The 23,476-nt window shown below is 40.6% G+C and overlaps 1 protein-coding gene across 1 annotated transcript in view; it reads right to left on the bottom strand.

Moving 5' to 3' along the window:
* ZNF609 (zinc finger protein 609) overlaps nucleotides 1–23,218 on the bottom strand; it is a 208,844-nt gene extending 185,626 nt beyond the window's left edge. Inside the window, exon 1 of the mRNA XM_030317934.1 lies at nucleotides 23,107–23,218. The gene's annotated coding sequence lies outside the window, so the exon portion shown is untranslated. The remainder of the gene's footprint in view (nucleotides 1–23,106) is intronic.
* Between the last annotated feature and the right edge of the window lie 258 nt (nucleotides 23,219–23,476).

A 23,476-nucleotide genomic window follows, 5' to 3' on the forward strand; every position in this document is an offset into this window, starting at 1 on the left:
TGATATTAAAGATACTAAAAATTATTCCTGAGAAATATGAGGTAAAATCAATGCCTATAATAACGCAGAACCTAAAGTTCAGCCTTAACACTAGTAAGGGAAGACACTTCCTCAAATTCCTCTTGCCCCAATTCCATATGTCCTGGCAAACTGTTTTGTTTTTTCTAGTAAGCAAGATATATTGCAATTTTTTTTTTTTACTGTGCTTCTTCTCAAAAAAGAGCTGGAGATGAAAATTTGAACATCTGGTGGCCTGTGCTCATTTCCAGGTTCTATATCTTAAGTGATATTCATTAAATAGAAGGGTGTCCAGAAGAGTATAATGAAAGACCAAGAAACCATTTTTTGTAAGAGCAAAGTCTTATAAATTGGTATTCCTTAGTCTGGAAAGAAGAAAACGAGCGAGACAAGTTGGTAAGCTTCAAACTTACGATGGTTGCAATGCAGAAGAGAGAAACTTATCCTCTGATGCTGACAGTAGAAACAGGACCAGTGAGTAGAAGTTACAGAATGACAGATGTTTAACTGAGGAAGAAATTCAATAACCTGAGATTTCCAACACTGGCCCACAATGCCATAATGAAGCCATATCTTTATCTCTGAAAGTACTGAGCAGAAAAAGCTTAATCCTCTGTCAACGAAATTACATAAAGAATTCCTCTATGTGTAGTAGAAAGTAGTCTGGACATGCCTAGAGCCTTTTTCAAATCTACAGTTCTATTAATATATCTATCAAAAAGTGCTTTCCCTACTACAAAATTACCCAGAATTTCTGAATAAAGAGGATGCAAACAAAACATATCCTAAGGACTGATTTTAGTAGTTTTAATGTTGTTTGGAGAGCCACTGTCCTATTTTTGAGAGTGTTGAGTTTTCATAAGTACTACTTTTACTCAGGTGACTTTTCAGAAAATCCAGTTTTCCAAACCCAGCAGGCTTCACAGTAACTTTGGTGGTACCTTTCCAAAGATACACTGTAAAATTGCCAAGGATTCTTTAATCAGCCTGGCTGCAACAGCCAAACCACTTCCCATCTGCTCCCTACAGCATCCCTGGCTTTAGACTGCTAATAATCAATTCTCTGACAGGTCACTGCAGAGATGTTTAACCCCAGGAGGCAGGGCAACTAACATGCTTGCTGGAAATGAAAAGCACTGACCTCTTGCTTCCATGGCAGTTAAAGTGAAGAATCAGGAGAACCAATACCTTACAGAGACCACAAGGCACTTTGAACTTGCAAGAGCTTCTGCACATATTTTCCTCTCTCTCTTCTCCTTCTGCCTAATTGTACTCCACTTCCTTATTTAGGACCACAGTTCACCAGACTCTGGAACTACTTGACAGTACCATTTATTCTTTGTTCCTGCACCTGATCGCCAACAACTCCTCTCTGTGCGAATATAGCTAAGGGACCAAGATAGGCCAGGACAATCACTCCCCATATCCTGTACCTATAACAACAGAAATTCAAATCCCACTTTCCTCTCTGGAATCCAATTCCTCTCTCAGACTCCCAGCCCACAGACTGGTTTGTAATCACATATTTCGGGTCATTAATTACTTTTTATTTATTTATTTTTCAGAGAGACAGCGAGAGAGACAAGGGGAGGAAGACAGGGAATCTAAAGCGGGCTCTGTGCTGTCAGTGCAAAGCCTGATGTGGGGCTCAAACCCACAAACAGTGAGATCATGACCTGAGCTGAAGCTGGACGCTCAACCGACTGAGCCATCCAGGTGCCACTGTTAATTACTTTTGAAATACACATGCCACGGATCACACCACTCTCCTACCTCAGGAATGAACAAGGCCTCTCTTCAAGATGGCTAAGAATGAAAAGGAGTCTTCATGTGAGGTCTGTGTCCCTGCCCAGAGGACATAAGCAGCAAGTGACCCTAATGATGTCCAAACATAATAAGGACAATACTTCTCTTTCCACCCACAGAGAGCTCTGTATCCACCCTAGAGGACTATATGAAGACAGCATCTCTTTAACTGCCAACTACCCACAGATAATCTGGTTTAAGTAGCAAATCGTCCAATGATGTTCCACTGTAAATTTATCTGTCCTCTCCTCTTCTTATGGATTTTAGATCAATCTTCTTATAGTCTTCGGCCTAAGTGACAGTTGTATATGAGTATATATAATCTGCTTGGGACCACAGAGGTCATACACATTTAAATGTGAGGGTGACCTGACTAGGTAGTTCCCTCCAAAAGCTGTCAGGACAAAGGGAAAACAAAAACAAAAACAAAACGCTACATTCAATTTTACGAAGATAGCATGATGTAGAAAAAAGAGCTCTGAATTTAGAATCAAGATATGATTTCTGGGTCACCTGGCTCAGTCAGAAGAGCATGAAACTCTTGATCTCCAGGTTGTGAGTTCAAGCCCCAGGTTGGGGGTAGAGATTACTAAAAAATAAATAAACTTAAAAAAAAGAGAGATGTGATTTCTAGACTCAAATTTCCAATGATCCTAGCCAAGTTGCTTCATTAAATAATAATTATTTCATTTATAAAATGGAGGAAGTATCCATCATGGTTCTAAGCATATTATGAGCATACAAATTTGAAAAATATAAGACAACTCATATTTAAAAAAAAAACTCAAAAGTATAAAATGACCCACATACTCTTTTTTGTTTAGAAGAATTTTTCACAAGTTTATTTTGAGAGAGAGAAAGAGAGAGTGAGCACATACACACACACACACAGGGAAGGGACAGAGAGAGAAGGAGAGAGAATCCCAAGCAGGCTCCACACTGTCAGTGCAGAGCCTGACACGGGGCTCAAACCCACAAACTGCAAGATCATGAACTAAGCCAAAATCAAGAGTCGGATGCTCAAATGACTAAGCCACCCAGGTGCTCCCACCCACATATTCTTATATGGTCCTAGGAACTTAAAGAGGACTGTTTTACAATTATACCTTGTACAGAGTATCAGGTATTTTTACAAATTAAATTGCAGGTAGCACTGATCTCAATCTAAGTTCTGTGAAAGAAAATGGCAATCCTTTTTTCTTCCATGAACTCAGCAGTCCCAACTTTTTTTAGGATACTCCTACCTTCAGGTGTAGTTCAAAACCCTACACTATAGTGACAGACAGACTCACTCTATCTTCCTTAAAAAATCCCTCAAGGCCTGGGGCACCTGGGTGGCTCAGTCGGTTGAGCATTTGACTTTAGCTCAGGTCATGATCTCACGGTTCGTGGGTTCAAGCCCCGCATGGGGCTCTGTGCTGAACACTTGCTCAGAGCCTGGAGCCTGCTTCAGATTGTGTCTTGTTCTCTCTCTCTGTCCACCCCTCCCCCCCCCCCCCCCCCCCCCGCCGACCCCCGGCTCATGCTCTGTCTTACTTTGTCTCTCAAAAATCAGTAAATGTAAAATTAAAAAAATTTTTTTTTAATCCCTCAGGGCCAAGGTACCCATCTTAAAGCTCAGTTTTAACATCCGGGCTATCTCTTTTACCACCTGTTCCAATCCACTAGGTTGTTGACCCCACTGATAGGACAGGACTTTTTGTGTGAGATTCATGGATTGGATGCCCCAGGGAAGGGTCAATAAGCCAATGGGATACAAAAATGCTGCTAGAAGAAAACCATATTATACCATCTTCCCTGAATTCCACACGCTACCCTGAAATCACTTTGGGCTTAGCCAGCCTCAGATGAGGCTAATACAACATGTAAACCATCCTCAGTGACTCTGAGCTTACCCAGCTGGAAGAAGAGGCATCTCCCTCTCCACCTGCTACACTTCATAGGCACTCACTAATCAACTGAATTTCCACCTAGGGCTCTAACGAGAAACAATCAACTTTCCTTTGGGTCTCTCCCTTAATTTATTACATTAATTACTGTAACAAAGGAACTGTGTCATCTCCTCAAGTACCGTAGCTCTCAGCTTATATCTCCAATGGGGGATCAGATAAAGAACAGACTAACAGTGCCAATTTGAGAAGATGGATCCAATTCAACAGGGCTCATCTGACCATGTGTCACCTAAGGACAGAAGAGTAAAAGGTATAGCGTCTCAGTCCCTGAGTGTTTTTATGCTGCATCTCATGAATGGTTTTATGGTCCTCACAGGCTGCTATTCTCAGACAAAGATTATGAGGCTTGACCTGTTTCATCTCACATAAGCAAATGACACTTCCACCAAGACACAGCTATTCAACAGGGCTCAGGCTTAGAGCCTTGGTGTTTGTTGATACTGCTCTGTGCTAGCATACATAATAGGCTAAACTGTATACTGAACATGTAAATAATTCCATCACAACACTACAGGGATTCATTTAGTGGAACCAGTCCACAGAGAAAACCCTTACCAAGTGCTACGTGTAAGTAGACCAAGAAGCAAAGGCCATTTAAAAAATAAAGCCCGACCATTCCCCTAATAACTGGAGGACTATATAGCCCTTTATAATTTAGTTCTAATCGCCAGAAATAAACTTTCTGTGCTAAAGAGAAAGAGGTCAAATTCTCAGGGGAAAAAAGTGAATAGTGGAGATAGCTAGGAATCAGATCTAAGAAATCAGCCCTCCACACAGAACTGCTGTGTGAAAACTTTTCTGTATCCCAATCATCTCATCTCTAAAATAGGTCATAATATGGGATGAGTTCATAGGCATGAGGGAAAGGAAATAACCCCAGTATTTTTCAGGAAATACAAGGAATTACCTTCACTTCTTATAGACCTCACCTCCCTTCCTAAATCTTACACAAGAACTACTATGCTATACTAACTCTAAAGAGCAAAGAAAACCTATCAAAAGGTAGCATCTACACTGTTAGCCATTGGGGGAGGGGAGAAGTGGTGGAATCCACATGCACACCCTCAAGGCTATCTAAGCCAGGTCTATTCTACTTCTCCAGCCCTATCTCATAGTCACACTCTGTCTTCTGTACCACTCTCACCTTAGTGCCTTATAGCTTTTACCTGAAAGGCACTCCCCTGTGCACGTCCTACCTCCCAATGTGTGTGATGATTTAATAATTGTTTTATCTACTAGACTGCAAGCACCCCAAGGGCAGGGGCTGTCTCTTGCTCACCATTGTATCCTAACAGCATTTGGTTCACAGTTGACCCTCAATTAAATATTTTGGTCGATAAATGAGGGAATGAACACTGCTTCCTCAACAGGTGAGGTGCCCAGGCTGCCATTTCTCCTCTATTCTTCCTTCAGTTGCATTTGTCACTAGTTATAAACTGTCTCAATTATCTGACAGTCTTCAAATGTACTTGTACAGAGTATGGATTCCTCTCTCTAGGATAAAGGATGCAGGTTCATTAAGAGTCCAGAGGGGTTATCAACAGTCAAACTATTCAAAGAGCCCAAGTGTCCATCAACTGATGAATAAAGATGTGGTATATACATGCAATGGAATATTATTCACTCATCAAAAAGGATGAAATCTTGCTATTTTGCGATGTGGATGGAGCTAGAACGTATTATGCTAAGCAAAATAAGTCAATCAGAGAAAGACAAATACCATATGATTTCATTCATATGTGGAATTTAAGAACAAAATAGATGGGGTACCTGAGTTGCTTAGTCAGTTAAGCATCTGACTCTTGGTTTCAGCTCATGATCTCATGGTTCATGGGACTGAACCCCACATTGGGCTCTGAGCTGACAGCACACAGCCTACTTGGGATTCTCTCTCTCCCTCCTTCTCTCAAAATAAATAAAATTTTAGGGGCACATGGGTAGCTCATTAGGTTGAGTTCAACTCTTGATTTTCGCTCAGGTTATGATCTCAACAGTGGGTGGGTTCAAGCCCTGCATCAGGCTCTGTACTGACAGTGTTCAGCCTGCTTGGGATTCTTCCTCTCCCCTCTCTCTCTGCCCCTACCCTGCTTGCTGTCTCTCTCAAATAAAAAAATAAACTTAAAAAATTAAAAAAAAAAAAAAACTTAACAAAACAAAACCCATGAACATACGGGCCGGAGCAAGGGAGGGTGGAGAACAGAGGGAAACAAACCACAAGAGACTCTTAATGATAGAGAACAAACTTGCTTGACGGAATAAGATAGGTAGGAGATGGGCTAGATGGGTGATGGGTACTAAGGAAGGCACTTGTGATGAGCACTGGGTGTTGTGTATAAGTCATGAATCACTGAATTCTACTCCAGCACCAATATTGCACTGTATGTTAACTAAAATTTAAATTAAAAAAAAAAAAGAGAGAGAGAGAGAGAGAGAAAGAGAGTCTAGGGGGATGGCTAGAAAACAAAAGTCTCCACATTTCTTAAAATACCTATGTGCTCCTGAGTATTCTCTTAACCTTCAAATAGTCTCATCCATACACAACACAGCTGCTTCCCAAAAAAGGGCTGGTACACAGATCAGGTGTTCTGGACATAACCAACTCCTGAGAGTCCTCATTTATAAACTTAAATGTATGGTAAAATCTATCAGACTTAAACCACGAAGTTTTTACATTTTAAGCACTTATAAATCAAAGATGACAGAAGTCAGGAAAGTGGTCATGTCTGTGGGGGTGGTGGTTAATGGCTGGCAAGAAGCATGAAGGAGTCCTGTGGGGTTGGAAATGTTCTCTATCTTGAACTAGATGGTGGTTATATGGCTGTACAAATATGTAAAAACTGAGTTGTACACTTACGATTAGTGTACTTGATGCACTTTATTACATGCACATTATATTAAAAAAAAAAGTAAAATAGTAAATATCCATGAACAAGAGAGCTGCATTACTGGATCATGTTCTTGGTCCTAAAGCAGCATTTCATGCAATCATGGTAAAAAAGAATCATGGCATTGGGGTGCCTGAGTGGTTCAACTGGTTAAACGTCCGACTCTTGATTTCAGCTCAGGTCATCAGCTCTCGGTTGGTGGGATAAAGCCCTGCTCAGGCTAAGTGCTGACCACATGAAGACTGCTTGGGATTCTCTCTCTCCTTCTTTCTCTGCCCCTTCCCTACTCCCTCTCTCTCTCAAAAATAAATAAATAAACATTAAAAAACAAAAGGAATCATGGTATCAATCTTCATAGGTTAGGACATTTAAGGGGAACAGTAAAGAAAAAAGAAAAAGGAAAAGAAAGGAAGAAGCTAATTAAGCATTATCCTATGTTTCACTATGTCTCACTATTGTGAGATTTACAGATCTGGTAAAGAATCTGAAAAAAAATAGTGATACAAACCAAAATAAGTAAGGTAGTTAATGATACTGAGATCCTAGAAAAGACAAAAATTATACAAAAAAAACATAATAGTAGTATACTAAATGGCTCAATAGTAAACAATATGTACACAACACAATGAATAACGAATACTGATTTAACCAAAAATTGTGACCCAACTATACTAAGAGGATTTGAAGGAGAGAACAGTTGGAAAGTATATTATTATTTAGATACAGGAGTAAACCTAAGATAAAGACTAAAAAGTGTAAAGCTGTTGCCTGCTGGGAGTAAGACTTGGTGGTAGAAAGGTATAAAAAGTGGATTACTGATTTTCATTAAAAGACATAGTACTACTTGATTTTCAATATATAGTTCATGGAAAGGCAAAAACAAAAAAGTATATTATTAATCTGATTAAAAAACACATCCTGAAATTTTATAAAAAGGATATACTCCCCTAAAATCCCTGGGTTCACTTAATAGGTTATCATAAATGTATTAATCCAATAATTTATCAAAAATCTTATGGTAGGGGAGCCTGGGTAGCCCAGTCAGTTAAGTGTCTGACTCTTGATTTCGGCTCAGGTCATGACGTCACAGTTCATGAGTTCTGTCTCCCCCACTCTCTCTGCCCCTCTTCTCCTCACAGGCTCTCTCTCAACAAATAAATGAATGGATGAATATTTTTAAAAATCTTGTAGGAGACAGGAGGAGGGGCAGCAGAAGTGAGGCCGGTGTGGTTATAAAAGGGCAAAGTGAGGGACCTTTGTGTTGACGGAACTGTTTTGTATCTTGACTGTGGTAATAATAAAACTGCACAGAACTAAATATATACACTCATAAATGGGTACAAGTAAAAGTGAAGAAATTTGAAGTGGGTGGATTGTATCAATGTCAATACCTGGTTGTGACATTGTACTATATAGTTTTGCAAAATACGACCATTGGGGAAACTCGGTAAAAGGGTACGAGGGATCCCTCTGTATTATTCTTACAACTGAAGTAGACTCTACAATTATCTCAAAATAAAAAGTTTAAGAAATCATTGAAACAAAAAAATCAAACACAAAAACTTTCTTGACCTTGTTTTTATTTTTAATTTCTACTTTTAAGTATTTTATTTATTTACTGTTGATAAGAATACCCATAATTAAGCTAAATTTATTTCTGACTTGAAAGAGTGCTCTCTATCCAATACAGGATCTTAAGAACTGGTAAGTAAGTCTGTATGTTCTTCTCATCACTTGATAGGATTTGGTAATCTAGTGTTTTTAAAAGACGAAGTTTCTTTTGATATGTCTTGATTAAAGCTTTTACCACTTTTGGTCAACAGCTCTGAATATATTTCTTAGGGATAAGCAGAACAGACAGTTATCACAAACATAAACAAACCTTGGTTTTGCTGAGGGAAATTTATTTTTACTTTACTGAGTTCTGATTTTCTTCCTAAAGATGCCCACCATTTCCCTGGCAGCACACTAAGCTAGTTTTTCTAGGAACAGCTGACCAAGATTCCTAGTCTTCTTTGGGGCTACAAGTGCTAGCTTGAAGTTATTAACTCATGTTAAGAAAGTGGTCCAGACTTTCTACCTGTTCTTAAATGTAACACTTGTCTACATTAAAACTCATCTTCTATTTTTCATCCCCCCAACACACCCAAGATATTCCTGATGTTTATAATCTATACAATTTGGGAGCCCATCTGAAAGAGCTTAATGTCATGGGAAAATTTGAATATGTCACTTATGTAAAACTCATTAAAAGGTCAAATGAGTGTTATTGCTTCAACTCTTCTACCTAGAAGAACTCATCAGTATGGTTCCTGGATGTAATGTTATGAGGAACCAGCACAGTACAATGGAAAAAACAAAGAAAACAAAACTAGGAAAGAGGCAGAAAAGCTCAATCCTACTCCTTACTCTCCCTTAGATATGTAAACATCTCAGGCAAGTCACTGCACTTATTTGAGCCTCAGTTGTTTCACCTGTAAAAAGCTGAGATAATCAATATACCATACAAAGTGTAATACTCTCAGTAGAAACTGGGACTGCCCCCTAACAGTAAACTCCTTTATAGTCCATAGCAAGATGAATCTTTACTTGAAACAGAACCAAAAAAACAACAACAAAAAACAAAAGACTAAAAGTTGCCTCTTAATTAATAGTTGAAGTCAGGTTTGTGCCTACCTTACGAAAGCCCAGTTTTTAGAGCTTTTGAGGTTTAGAACTGCAGAGAAGGAACCATGGACCTATAAAAGTATTCACTGTCAGAAAGTCAGTTTGCTAATGCACAACAAAACATTATCTCCCATTCCATAACTAAAGTTTTTAAATAGCCTTGGCCTAACTTTAACTAAAGTCTTTTCAAAGTAAACAATGTCCACTGGTAACAACTCTGTCCCCACACAACTGTTAATGATTTGTCATATGCGACTTATGTAAACTAACCTATTACCTTAGCCCCAATAAGTTATATGAATAGTACCAAGTCAACTCAATCTTTAATTTATATTTTATCAATTTCCCAATATAGTTTTTAGTCTCTCCACCTCCAAAGCCTTCTTATGGACAAAATTACATTTGAACAATCTACACCAGTCCCTTAGCGTAGTAACCATGACACTTATAAATTGAAGTAATATATTTTCACTAAGAGATTCATATTTTATCCTTGAATTCTTTCTAAAATCTTGGGTAGATGCACTTGATCTAATCAAGTATATTGATTTGGTCAAGAAAAGCCTAGGGAGCTGGAAAAAAATGTGTTGGAAATACTAAATAAATGTTCACATTTTCTTTATATTTTTCTATACTTTTCATGCTTTGAAAAAGATTAATTCATGTTCTAATCAGAAAAAAAAAAAAAAGTTAAGCCATCTATCATCATCTGACCTAGAAACTTTAATCTGCTTGGGTGGAGGAGAAAAACAGAGTGGAAATTCTCTAATGTTTTCATCCCTGAATGGATCCTTCACACCATAATCAAGTACTCTTACCACTTTTCTAGCAGCCTTTCCATTTTTAACATGTCCTCTTAAAAAAATAAACAAACAGGAAACTTACCATTAGCTGTGCAAAGAGGCTTACTGAATTCATCTTTTTTTTTTTTCTTTTACCTAATTTCTAAGTGGCATTCACCCATTATCACTTTGTGGGATTCTTTGGCCTTGATTGAAAATGTTTCTTATTTCTTCTCTCCACAGCCTCTAAGACTATGCCAAATCACCATCTGTTTTGTATGGTCCTTTTGATCCCTAGCTTTCTTTTAACGTGGACTTCTAATATAATGATTTTTAAGCATTTAAGCTGCCAGTGGGTTATTTGCTTTCTAAAATCTTTCTTTCTGGGGCGCCTGGGTGGCTCAGTCAGTTAAGCATCCGACTCTTGATTTTAGCTCAGGTCACGATCTCATGGTTCAGGAGTTCCAGCCTCACATTGGGCTCTGCGCAGTGCTTGGGATTTTCTCTCTCCCTCTGTCCCTTCCCTGCCCACGCAATCTCTCTCAAAATAAACAAATAAACATTTAAAAATTTCAAAAAAAGAGAAAGCTTTAAGGGGCGCCTGGGTGGCTCAGTTAAGTATCCAACTTCGGCTCAGGTCATGGTCTTGTGGTTTGTGAGTTGGAGCCCCGTGTCTGGCTCTATGCTGACAGCTCAGAACCTGGAACCCGCTTCAGAGGCTGTGTCTCCCCCTCTCCCTACCCCTCCCCCACTTGTACTCTGTGTCTCTCTCTTTCAAAAATAAAAAATAAATTTTAAAAATAAATAAAATCTTTCTACTTTTCTTAATGTACATACTTGATCATAGCTCAATTTAACACTGAATCCCCATGTGATAGATTTTGTTCTCCTCTCCCTGAAGAATGCTGAGCTTAATCAATATATGATTACTATTTTTTTGTTTGGTTGAGAATTAGATGAGCCAACTTAATTTCCTGGCCTGGTAAAATGAGTGCACACAGTCCATCACAGGAGTGGTGCTCGGTACGCAAGGGCTAGTACAGTTAATTCTTGAGGCTTCTCAGTTGGCTGGGAGGAAAAGAGCCAAGATATGATTACTGTTAAATAGTGTTGACCTACAGAAACCTTTACCAATTCTTGTTTGTTCCTCAAAGTAACACGCAGTTTCTTTCTTCGCTTTGTAGGTTCTAAAACTGCCAACTGAAGAAGTAGTTTCTCTACCTCAAAACCACATTTTGCATTTGCTCCCAATGAGGTATTTAATCAATCCATGTATAAATAAACTCCATTATTTTTATTATCTGGTCTAATTTTACAGCTTCTTTAATCTCCTTTAATAGTTTCAATTCAGTCATATTAAGAATATGACATTTTTATTTAAGCAAGGATTTCAATCCTTATAAAAATGTAATACCTTGCTGTCCCTATCATTGCCATCAAGTGCAGAGCCTGGCAGCACATTTCAACGATTAGTCTCCTTCTATCAAGTACCTGAGATATGAATTAAATTATTGTATCATTATTTTGCCTACCAAGAAAGAAGGAAAAAAATTTATATAGGGATGACAGAAATGGCACTAATCGTGTTTAAGTCAGTAACACTTTTAAATAAATCTAATGCTTCAGATCACATATTCAGGTAAAACATATTACAGATCTGTGGCTGGAAGAAAATGTCACTTCACCATTGTGTCACCTACCCCAACTTGACCTTGTTAAAACTGAATTTCTTTCTTATAGAAAGGCTCAAGAGAGACAATATTGCCAAACACTGCCCTGCACTTCTCCCTCTGTCAGATAGTGTTATGGAAAGCATCTGAAATTCACACTGCCAGGATTTCTAACTCTGCTAGGATTGGAAGGGCCAACTAATACAAACCACAGAAACATTACTACTAAAAAAAACAGTTTTCACCAGCAACCTAAGCTATGTTAAGGTATTTTTAACTAACAAAGCAATACAACTTGGTCAATTAAATGGAGATCCTTTCAACCACTAAAGAAAAAAACAGCATACACTTGAATTAACAACTGCCAGCCTTTAAGTTCACAGTATCAGTATTGTATTATTGTATCATTTAATACATGTAGTGAAAAATCTATGATTTCAAGTTTGATATACAGCAAATTCAGAGAAAAGCTATGTGAAATGTGCTTAGGAGTCCACCTAACATTAGAACCATCTGCCCAAAGGTAACAGATTCTTCTTAGCATGGCCCTGAGTTCATTAAGAACCTTTATTCTAAAATTATATATCAAAGAGAGCACATTTTATGGAATAGCAAACAGGTCTCCATGTGCACTGCAACTGCACAAGCTTATGTATAAATAACTAAAAATAGCGTTCAGGTACCATGCACCTCAGCTATCTCAAATAGCAATATAGTATAACCAGCTGAGAGCTTGATGTCCACAAGCTGCGTTCTATATAACCCAAGGATAGAAATAAGACATTCCATTTCTTGTATATTAGGTAGAAATTCTAGCTTCCAGCCAATTATCATAGTGGCAGTCTGACCTAAGGCATTTCTGTTTCCTATCAGCTTTGTGTAAGCAAAGGAAAGACGTAAGAGGAAAAATAATAAAATAGAAGGGGTAAGAAAGGACAAGAAAGGGAATTATAAGAAAATTTACAATACACAAGTCAAACAAGAGAGCATCTTCATCCTCAGGCTAATGCATTAGGTATTGAGACAGAACACAGTTAACAATGTGGTGAGAGGAAGTCAAAATACCACAAACCTGAAAATTCAATTTTTAAGCTGGGAGCAGAGTGCATGCTCCTTGAAAGCTTATTTTGCTGAGGCCTCACAAGAAAGGTCATGATATTGGGCTTTTTCCCTGGAGAAAGGAGATGACTCAGAGGCCTACCTCACCCAGTACTCTAGGCATCCAAGACCCAGTCAGCAGAAGGGTAAATCCCACCCCTCAGGGAAGTGGCTACAGGGCTCCAGTTCTACCCCCGGTGTCTTCCAGACATGACTGACTGCAATTTTCACCATGATTAACTTCCAGGAATGCCGGCCAGAGGAGCAGCCAGGAGAAAAGAACATAAAGAGTAGCTATTTCCCCCTCTATGTCAGCTGGACTCTTTGGAACAATTGCAGACACTGCCTCTCTCTTTCTGCGGGGCAGAACAGCATTCAACAACCTCAGTGAAGTGCCTAACAACCAGTAACACACCAGCACCACACTTCTCAAAGACCATCTTACTTAAAGCTATAGCACTCCCAACCTCTCTCACCTTACACTAGGAATCCAATAAATATTTATGGAATGAGAGAAATAAATAAGAAAAACTAAAAAAGACCTCCAAGAGGTCTACAACAGCCAGAGGGCCCAACAGTACCTATATTCCCTCTACCAGAACCAATCTGGTTCCCATGTCTGACCTACACTGCTTCCACCTGCATGTACTACTCCTTCCCCTCCCCAAAGTCTTCCATCAGCTAGGATGTATGGAACCACAGTATTGCTGCAGGAAGTAAAAGCAACAAATGCTTGTCCTTGAGTCTGAAGGATTTCTGAAAGCTTTCATAGTCTGCCTTGTTCCTAGGTTATTCAGTTTAGGATAAAATGCGTTGAATGAAAGTCACCTTAGCGTAAAAGGAGGCCTGAAAAAAAAAAAACTACAAGAAGTTTCTGTTTTCAAAAATCAAATTCCAATTCAATTCAGCAAGCATTAATTAAGCATGAAGTTATATTCAAAGCACTGGGCTAGATAGAATCCATGAGGAACAGAGGAGACAGAGGTGTTTTAGGCAGCTAAGAATGAGGGAGGAAAAAAATATATTCACAAATAACTATAATTAAAGACAATGTGTGATAAAGTACTGTAACAAAAATCCTAGCAAAGAGTTTGGGAGATACAGAGGAAGATGAAATCAATTCTGGAGATAATTGGGTGGGAAGAAAAGCATTAAGAAAGGCTTCAGGAAGGAGATGAAATTTTGGAGCAGGTTGAAGAAGGGTCTGATTTGGAGTTGAATGCTTTGGACCTGGGAAGGTCATTCCAACAGAAAAGAAAAGAAAAAAAGAAACAGGGTGTTGAGAATGAAAAACACAAAGTAAGCTGAAAGAATAGCTGTGAACAGAGTAAGAAATAAATGAAATAAGGGTGAGAAAGGCCAAGGTTCGTCAGATTATAAAGGATGTGGAGTTCTGGCCTATGTAGGCAACAAGGAGCCATTAAAGGTTTTTCAGCAAGAAGTGAAATGATAAAGACTATATAGGGGCACCTGAGTGGCTCAGTCGGTTGAGGCGTCCGACTTCCACTCACGTCACAATCTCGCGGTCCGTGAGTTCGAGCCCCACGTCGGGCTCTGGGCTGATGGCTCGGAGGCTGGAGCCTGCTTCCGATTCTGTGTCTCACTCTCTCTCTGCCCCTCCCCCGTTCATGCTCTGTCTCTCTCTGTCTCAAAAATAAATAAAAGTTAAAAAAAAATTTCTTTTTTAATTTAAAAAAATTAAAAAATTTTAAAAAAAGATTATATAAATCTACACTGGGGGGATGCCTGGCTGGCTCAGTTGGTAAAGCATGTGACTCTTGATCTCAGGGTTGTGAGCTGGAGCACCATGCTGGGTACAGAGTTTATTTAAAAATAAAATCTAAAAAAACAAACAAACCAAACAACTGGGACACCTGGCTGGCTCAGTTGGAGAAGCATGTGACTCTTGATTTTGGGGTTGTAAGTTGGAGCCCCACATTGGGTGCAGAGATTACTAAAAATATACATATTAAACTGAAAAAAAAACCCAACTACACTGGGGTTCCTTATTATATACTCTTCTAGAACCAAAATCTTTCCATTCAGAGCACTTTAGTTCATAATCATACTTTTATCAGTTGATTGTTGGTCAGAGACCATGTCTGGCTTGACAGTTAAGTGAATAAATAAAAAATTATAATAATCTTGCAGCAGTCTGTACTACAGAATACAGAAAGAGGCAATAACCATGAGGTTACTGCAATAACATACAGATGAAGGCCTGAACTAGGTCAGGTGAAAAAGCAAAGCTAAATAAATGGCAAGATAGCTAGAATAATCCAAATTTAGTGAATGATTAGATGAGATAGCCAGGAAGAAAAAGAACTAAATAGGAGTTCAAAATTTTGTGTCATGGCAACTGGAAGAAGTGTAATGCTTAGGAGAAAAAAGGGTAGGCAGAAATCAAAGACTAGAGGTACTTTTAAAAGCAGATGTCACATAGAAAAAGCTTTCCTTCTTCCTTATATACTTTTCAGATTTATATACTCTATAAGCTGCACAATTTCATTTCTCTTCCTATAGTTCCATTTCTGACATCACTCTTTAAGACTGCTCTAGGAGCATCAGTTCCAAAACAAAGATAAATGCTGAGTTTGACATCAACACTCAGAATTTATAACTGAAATTTACAAAGTACATTCTTAAACATCCACTTCTGCTCGCATAAATGAAAGTTCATCCCAACAAAACCCAGTCTCCTCCACCTAGGAGTGTTGCTACAAACATTGCTGATAACATGCCAAAAGCCCACTAGCTGTACTTTGTACACATAATAGAGCAAACACCGCTGTCATCCCCTACAAAGACTGAACTACAGCCTAAGAAACTACAGGTACAAGTATGCAATGCAGTACCAATCACGCAATGTTGCCTAACTGCCAGGATCTGGATTTCATTCATGGTATAGTTTCATTTCCAAGGGTTGCATGGTGTATACTTTGGCCACTTTCCAATTCAATAACCTATGTGTCACCTGACACTTAAAAAACAAAACAAAACAAAACCCATCTACAAAAACCACTTATATTTCTAATATTAATCTTTCTAAAATCTCATATTCAAGTGGAGCACTTCCGAAAATAACCTTTACATTACCTAAAAATTAGTAATATGCTAAAGATGGCAGGTAACAAAGCAAAGCACTCCCAAGACTTTTTGTGAGTCCAAAACAAATAACAGTTCCACCCACCAAATTTTTCTATTACAGACTGATGGATGTTTCAAGTGCAAATTTAAAAACAGTGAATGCTTCTTCCAATGTTCAAAGGTAGATTAAACATGTAATGTTGTTATATTAACAAAGAAAGAAAGAAAAAAGACCACCATCTTCTTAACTCTCAATAGCTGCTATTGTCCCAAATCCATGAATTAACTAGGAAATGCTGATAAAAAATCCTAATTTGGAGAATTAACTTGGTTATGCAATTTTATTCCTTGACACTGCTTGAAAGCAAAGATTTCTTAATATTACTGTCAATTCCAAAGTTCCCACAATCACCTACCAGCTTTCAATCCCTCAGTCCCTCAGGGTATTTCAGGGATCTTCCTTGTTAGTCATAGTTCAACAAATGTCATTAATTTAGCATTTTTGGCATGAAAAATCAAATCATTTTATTTTCCAAACAAAACACAGTGCGCAACCATATTTAATCCCAAGAAGTTAATTCAAAGCAAGTTTTCTAGTGACTGGTCAAAAATGGAAAAGTACCCAACCCACCTCCACAATCAGTCTCATTTGGCTCAAACGAGCCAATCTGGCTCTTTGGCTCAAAGATTTCAGATATAAGAGATTTAAAAATCTTAGATTGCTGACTTAACGCATAAAATTACTTTCTTGATATCTAGGCAAATCCTATGAGGTGCAATTTCCTTCTCACAAGCTGAGGTTCTTTTTCTACAGCTTTCTGATTCCTACATCTATGGCTTGAGCAGACTAGAAAAAAATACATTTGACAAGCTGGTGAACCTGCAGAATTAAAGTATAAGACACTCTAAAAGAAGATGGCCTATTAAAAAACGCACACCATATGCTTTACAAACATATCAAAGAGGAGTGAGGGTCAAGCCCCAGGGAACTAAGGCTGTACTCATTAGCCTTTCTGTATACTGACTATATTTTTGACACAGTAAAAGAACTGCTCACTTATGTCAAGCAATTTGTCCTGTTCTTCCATCACAATCTTAGTACCATAAAATTCTACAGCTAAATGGAACCTTAAGAGATGATCTTGTTTAATTTACTCATTTCACAAATAAAGACTGTGAAAACAGTGGAGTGACTAGCACAAGGTCACACAGCTAGTCAGAAGCAAAATAGTGATGAGAACTGGGGTTGTATGACACCATACCCTATGCTTTGAAAAGCTATATTAGCAAAGAAAACGTAACACTCTTAAATCAGACAATAACTCCACTGTAACTATAACTAACCCACAAAAAATAAAATTCACCCACGTAAGGAGAAAAAGGGTTAGAACAGAAAGTACCCTGAATTAAACAGAAAGCAGCAGTTATTTGTTGATACAGTACAGGGGTTTCTTATTAAGGGCATACACAACCTTGCACATATTTTCTAAACCATTTTATTAATTACTAGTTGCTAGCATGTATGTCCTGTGCTTCTGTTTAATGTTCCTCTTTAAGACAATGCCACATGGTCCCTAGTGGCAACGGTTTGAAAAATGAGAACTTCTGGTACAGATAACTGGTGGCACGAAAGGAACCCATAAGTGTGGTACCAACAATCAAAAAGGACAGAAGTTGGAGGGGGTAGAGATATTGCTGGGAGCAAGTAATCCTGAAAACGGTGTAAGAATAAAAATCCGAGAGAGCAAAGTCTGGCCATAATGACCAGAGAGCACAATAAAAAGAAGGCAGTTTCAGAGCCTGCCTGGCATCAGACAGCTCTCACCTGCAAAAGAAAGAAGGAAAAAATTCTCACAGAGACAAGAGAAAGATCGGAGGTTTGCTCCTGAGTGATGGACTAGATATGACCTAATAGGTATTTGCCATCTCTTATTTCTGGGACTCTGATCCAAGAACAAACAGCAAGAGGACCATGAAAAATCAGCCCTGTTGGATCTGGAGTTCTGCCTTGACAAGATATAAAGCTCATTCATAGATCTGACTGTGCTCATGAGACTGCAGTTCAACTCCTGCTGCTAGAGCAAGGGGAGGGGGAAGGAAGATAGAAAGGGGTGAGTGGGAAGGAGGTGGAAGATCTGGGTTGTGACTATAATAGCTACAGTAATTAGAGTGTTTCCAAGCTGCTGGAGAAGTCTTCAGAGCAGGGAACTAGGATGAGAGATGGGGGAGGGGAAAAAGCATGAGGAAGCAAACTACTGAAAATGCTAGGAAAGTATATGGTGGTTTATGAACAGTTTAAAACAAACAAACAACTGTGACGGCTTCATATAGGCAAATAGAGAAGTTTAAGTTCTTTCCCAGAAGAGAATACTATACAATAACTGTTAGGCTCCCACTTAAAGCTAGGTTACAAACTAGGTTTAAGCAGATTATTGCAAATGTCACTGTCTTTCAGTGGTCCACTGGCCCTGTCTCAGGGTCATGTTGCCTCCCTTTCCTCTAAATCAATCAATTGATCTATGTATCTAAATCTGTCTTTCTGGCAAATAGGTCATAGCCTTCACTCCACTTGGAAAAGGGATTTCTGAACTTCAAAAATAGTTAACATCACATATTTTCCTTCCATCAACTGTTGATTAATACCTGGTGAATTCAATGAGAGGGAGAAAGAAAAAGATGGAGATTCAGTATGAGTACACAGCCTGTTGACCTAACACAGAAAATGACCGGAAGGCATTAAAAAGAACATAAATACCCGAGTTACTACTTGCTTATACATCTTAGGTTGTATGGCACTGCCTACTAGAGTGGCATGAAGATGTGAAAGAAAAATATCAATGGAAGATGATGATAATAACCTAGAAGAAAAACCAGGGAATATGCAAAAAGCCTAAAAATAGAAAGTCCTCTTCCAAGTTAGAGGAAATGCTATACTTGTTTTTTTTTTATTAATTTTTTTTTTTTTCAACGTTTATTTATTTTCGGGACAGAGAGAGACAGAGCATGAACGGGGGAGGGGCAGAGAGAGAGGGAGACACAGAATCGGAAACAGGCTCCAGGCTCTGAGCCATCAGCCCAGAGCCCGACGCGGGGCTCGAACTCACGGACCGCGAGATCGTGACCTGGTTGAAGTCGGACGCTTAACCGACTGCGCCACCCAGGCGCCCCTATACTTGTTTTTTAAGATAAATATGTAGCTGAGGTATTTCCTTAACGTGATTTGGCCCTGGGTGATTTGATCCTAACAAGTGATGTTAATCTCAATGCCAGAGGAAAGAATTATAAAGGTACTGGGAAAAACTAAAATGGAACAGGACAACTGAAGAGATGCAAACTTCATGTGGAGATTTACATTCACAAAATAAAAACACATGCAAATTTTTTGAGTGAGGCATGTCAGGTGGACCCACACAAAGTCAATTATATCCTTTGCATAAAACCTGCTGGGTATCCTCCCAGTGGACTAAATCTTTTTCACCACACTGAAAGCAAAGAATTTTCTCCTTCCCATTTCCCTCTAATAAACAAGCACTAGAAAACTGAATTACCACTATTTCCTTCCCATTCATAGGGCATAAAGCCAGAAATCACAGAAATACAATAGGGCCGGCTAGGACCATGTCTAAGGCATGCTATTCAGTAATCGAAAAAGAAACACACAGAAAGAAGAATCTCTTCTCTTTTCCATTATCATCTCACTAACAAACCTGTATCAGGCATTAAGAAATGTGAAACAAAGAGCAATTTCACACATACGAACTGAACCTAAACCACGGAAGACCCAGTATTTTCTTGTCACTGTGGCATGTGATTCTTTAACCACCTGCTCAATAATCCCTCTTCAGCTGCACAGCTGCTGCCAATTCCACAAGCCCAGCTAGGCAGGTGCTTCAGTGAATTACCTGTTCCCTAGTGAAAAGAGTCCTTCACTGACACTTAGTGGGCCCAGAACCTGCCAATCAGCATCACCGATCTTCATTTTTGTCTGCCACAGCCAACTTTTATGAGAGATATCACGAAGGCATATTTAGCACACTATGTGATTTTGTATTTGGTGGGGTTTTATTCTTGTTGTTGTCCTTTGTTTTATAAGGAAACGGATTTTTCAAAATCAAGCAGAAGTGAGAATTCAGCTGCTGAAAAGAAAACTTGCCACACAACATAAGGCTGCCTCATCTCAGAGTGGCCCCATCTGTCTGGCAGTATTCCCACCCATGACTAGTTTTCCACAAGGGAAATAACAATTGCTCAGCTACCTTTGTAGCAGAAGAAAGTGGCAGTGGAAAGTGCTATGGTACCTGGCAGTAATGAGAGGGAGAACTTCTGGAGCTCACACATCATCCCTGTACTTCTTAAGTCTCCACGGCTAAGCCCAGGCAGTAGCGTTCTGAGTCAAATAAATAAGGAGTGGCACTTCTACTCGACAGAGCAATCACTAAACCCCTCAACAAATTATCCTGTTCCAGTCGTTTAGTTGCTATATGCTAATTGCAACATAATTACTACCAGGAGCCAAAATTATGCTCCTATGTCCTCACACAAAATAAGCACTAATCTGCCCAGCCATCTAGATCTCTCACAAGAAAAACATTTTCTACGAAGAAAACCAAAGTGCTCTCTGCAAGATGGTCACAACCAGAAGACTCATAAAGACCCCTTGTGCCAAGGGCCCAACTCTGAAACCACTACATCTAATCAGGGCAAATTTAATATGAGGCTTCTGCCTTCACTGTCACCTGACAGGATTCAAAATGAAGGTCCACAACCCACGAGCAAAATGCTTGGGACTCTGGTATTAGCTGAGACTTCAGAGGCTGAGGACAGATTGTTGGAAATAGCCTAAAGACAGACAACACCTCTAGCTAAGACTTTAATAAGAGTTTTGACATCAAGAACATGTTCCCTCCCAACAAAGCCCAACACCTAAGTGGCAAGTCATCATTTTCAGAAACTCACTGAAATAAAGGAATGAGGGAGACAACACAGTCACACTCAACACCTCAGAAAGACCTCTCCCAAAACCAAAGGCTAAAATTCCTATTCAAGAATACCTACAGGATATAGGTGGCTATTGTGTACACAGTGCATTGTGTATAACTGCCCTCTCACAACGAATCTGCTTTCCAATCTCTTCTTAAAGAAAAGTTTTCTTTAATATCCTAAAAGGAAACCTCCTTTCTAATCCCAAATGATTTCTTACCCAACTAATAGTACCTAAATACTACCTGGGCATTTCTAGGAGATATTTACAAGAATGGGGTTTCTTCTAGCTCATTCTCATCCTTCTCTCATTAATTACCCCCAAGACCTCAAACGATTTTTATGTTCATCACTTTGACCAATTTCTCCCTAATGCAAAGGCAGATATGGCCTTTCTGCATAATGAGCACGTCACCTCTTTTCATCAGAATTAAAATAAAGATTAAAAGGAAAGTTTTGTTTCCACAGCCCCTGCCCAAATAGGCAAATTCTGTGGCTTTTGTGTTGTGCAATTACTGACCAGGAAGTCACCATTAAACAGGTACTTGGTCCTTGACTTCCTGTCTTAACCTTGCAAAGGTTTTTAGTGGTGTTCCTAAACAAACAAAAATCATTGTTGAGTGTCCCATCTCTATAAAAAGAATTAAATATGATGGTTCAAACAAGAGTGAAAACCTCCACTTGGAGTCTTCTTCCTTAAAGGTCTGACACAAACATGGGGATTAAGTCTCCCAGACACTATTCCTCCACAACTTAGTACAGGCTAGCCAAAGAGGCAGGCACAACATGGCTGGCATCCCCTATTCTTCTGAAAAATGTGTGCCAATGAGCTCTGCATTGTTCCTCACTCAAAAAGAAGAGCCTTTCTGTCTGGCCTCCTCCAATGGCAAGCCCCAGTCTGGAAAAGGAAGAAAATGGCACTGAGAAGCCTGGGAGATGGAGCATATCCAAAGCTCTCAGACAAGACTTGAACCTATGACCTTCACTGTGTACACAATAGGCGGGTGAGAGGGACCGGTTTATCTCTGCAGCAGCAGTTCTCAGCCCTGGGGTAGCACTCCCGATAAAATGACACAGACTATTGTGTGTGGCAGCAGAACAGTCATCTCCTCACAACAGCCTAAACCAGCACTCCCTCCCCCAAGACAAAGCAGCAGGGGTGAAATTAACTCAAGGCTGCAGAGCAAAGCCTAGTACAGAAAAGAGAGGCTTGTGGGGGATTGGGGACTCTCCTCAACCCCTGGGGCTCTGGACACATGGCTGGAAACAGACAGGCTTTCTCCCCCATCTTTCCCACTCTCATTTAGGTAGGAAGCTGTTTCTTAGTGAATTTAATCATCTGTGATTTGTTCAGAAATATTCCCCCTGAAGGGCTCTGATCTCTCCACCCTGTGTGAGCCTAATTCCTAGAAGCTGAAATGACTGTTTGCTGCTGCCTGTTTCACAAACACACATTAATTGGTCAGATGTGTCTCCTCCTCCTCAACCCCGGAGGGAGGAAGAAGAATCTGAGCAAAGCACAGAGATGATCCAACCGTAATTACACATAAAGGGAAAAGAGGGCAGCATGGGTTTTTCCAAACAGGACAGGGTCACAAATCCTCCCAGGGGTACATGGAGAGCAGTTAAGGGCCAGGCCCAGGGATCCCTCCATCTTGAAGAAAAGGACAGGAGTAAATGTGACCTGAGACTGGAAGGAGCACACACCCACAACCTACTTACTGCACACTCCCAGCCACCTTGCTCCCCCCCTCTCAGGGCCGCGCACACGTCTAGCTTCCAACCCTTCGCCCTGAACCCCCCTAACTCTGACTAGCCCCAGCCGCCCTGCGCCCCCTCAAGATACCCAGACTCGCCTCTGAAACTCTCTGGCCTGTCCCCACAACCTGGTCAGACCCTAATCCCCTCTTGGGCACCCCTACCCTCAGGCTGAACCGACCCCGGCCACGCTTTGAACTTCACCCCGCGCCCCTCGACGCCCCCTCCCCCACCCACGCAACGACCCCCCCGAACACACCTTCCCCTCGCTCCGCCCCAGCCCCCCAACCCCCACTTCCTCCGTCAGGCGCCGCTGCCCCCGGCCCCCTCAGCCCCGGCCCCCCTCAGCGCCGCGGCCTCTCTCCTCCCCCAGCCCCGGCTCCACACAAAGCTCCGGACTCACCGCGCGGCCGGTCCCGGGAGCCGCCACCTCCGCCCGCCCGGGGCCCCGGGCCGTAGAGCCGCCGCAGCTACGGGGCCCAGGCCGCCATCCGTTCCCGCGGCCCCTCCCCCCCACCCCACCCCGCCTTGGCTCCGGCTCTCCGCCCCCTCCCCGCGCCGCTCCGCCCCGCCCGGCCGGTGCCGCTGTGTCCGGGGCCGCGGGTCCCTCAGCCGCCACCGCCGCCGCCGCCGCCGCCGCGATCCGGGACAACCAGGGCCGCCCCGAAGACCCGGACACTGGACTCCCGGGCCCTCGGATCCGGATTCCGGGCTGCTGTGGAGTCTGGAGCGGGAGAGCGCCGGGGAAACCCGGAACCTGGATGAAAGAGCCA

Source organism: Lynx canadensis, chromosome B3 (assembly GCF_007474595.2).
Source record: "Lynx canadensis isolate LIC74 chromosome B3, mLynCan4.pri.v2, whole genome shotgun sequence".
In the NCBI taxonomy this organism is placed as follows: domain Eukaryota; kingdom Metazoa; phylum Chordata; class Mammalia; order Carnivora; family Felidae; genus Lynx; species Lynx canadensis.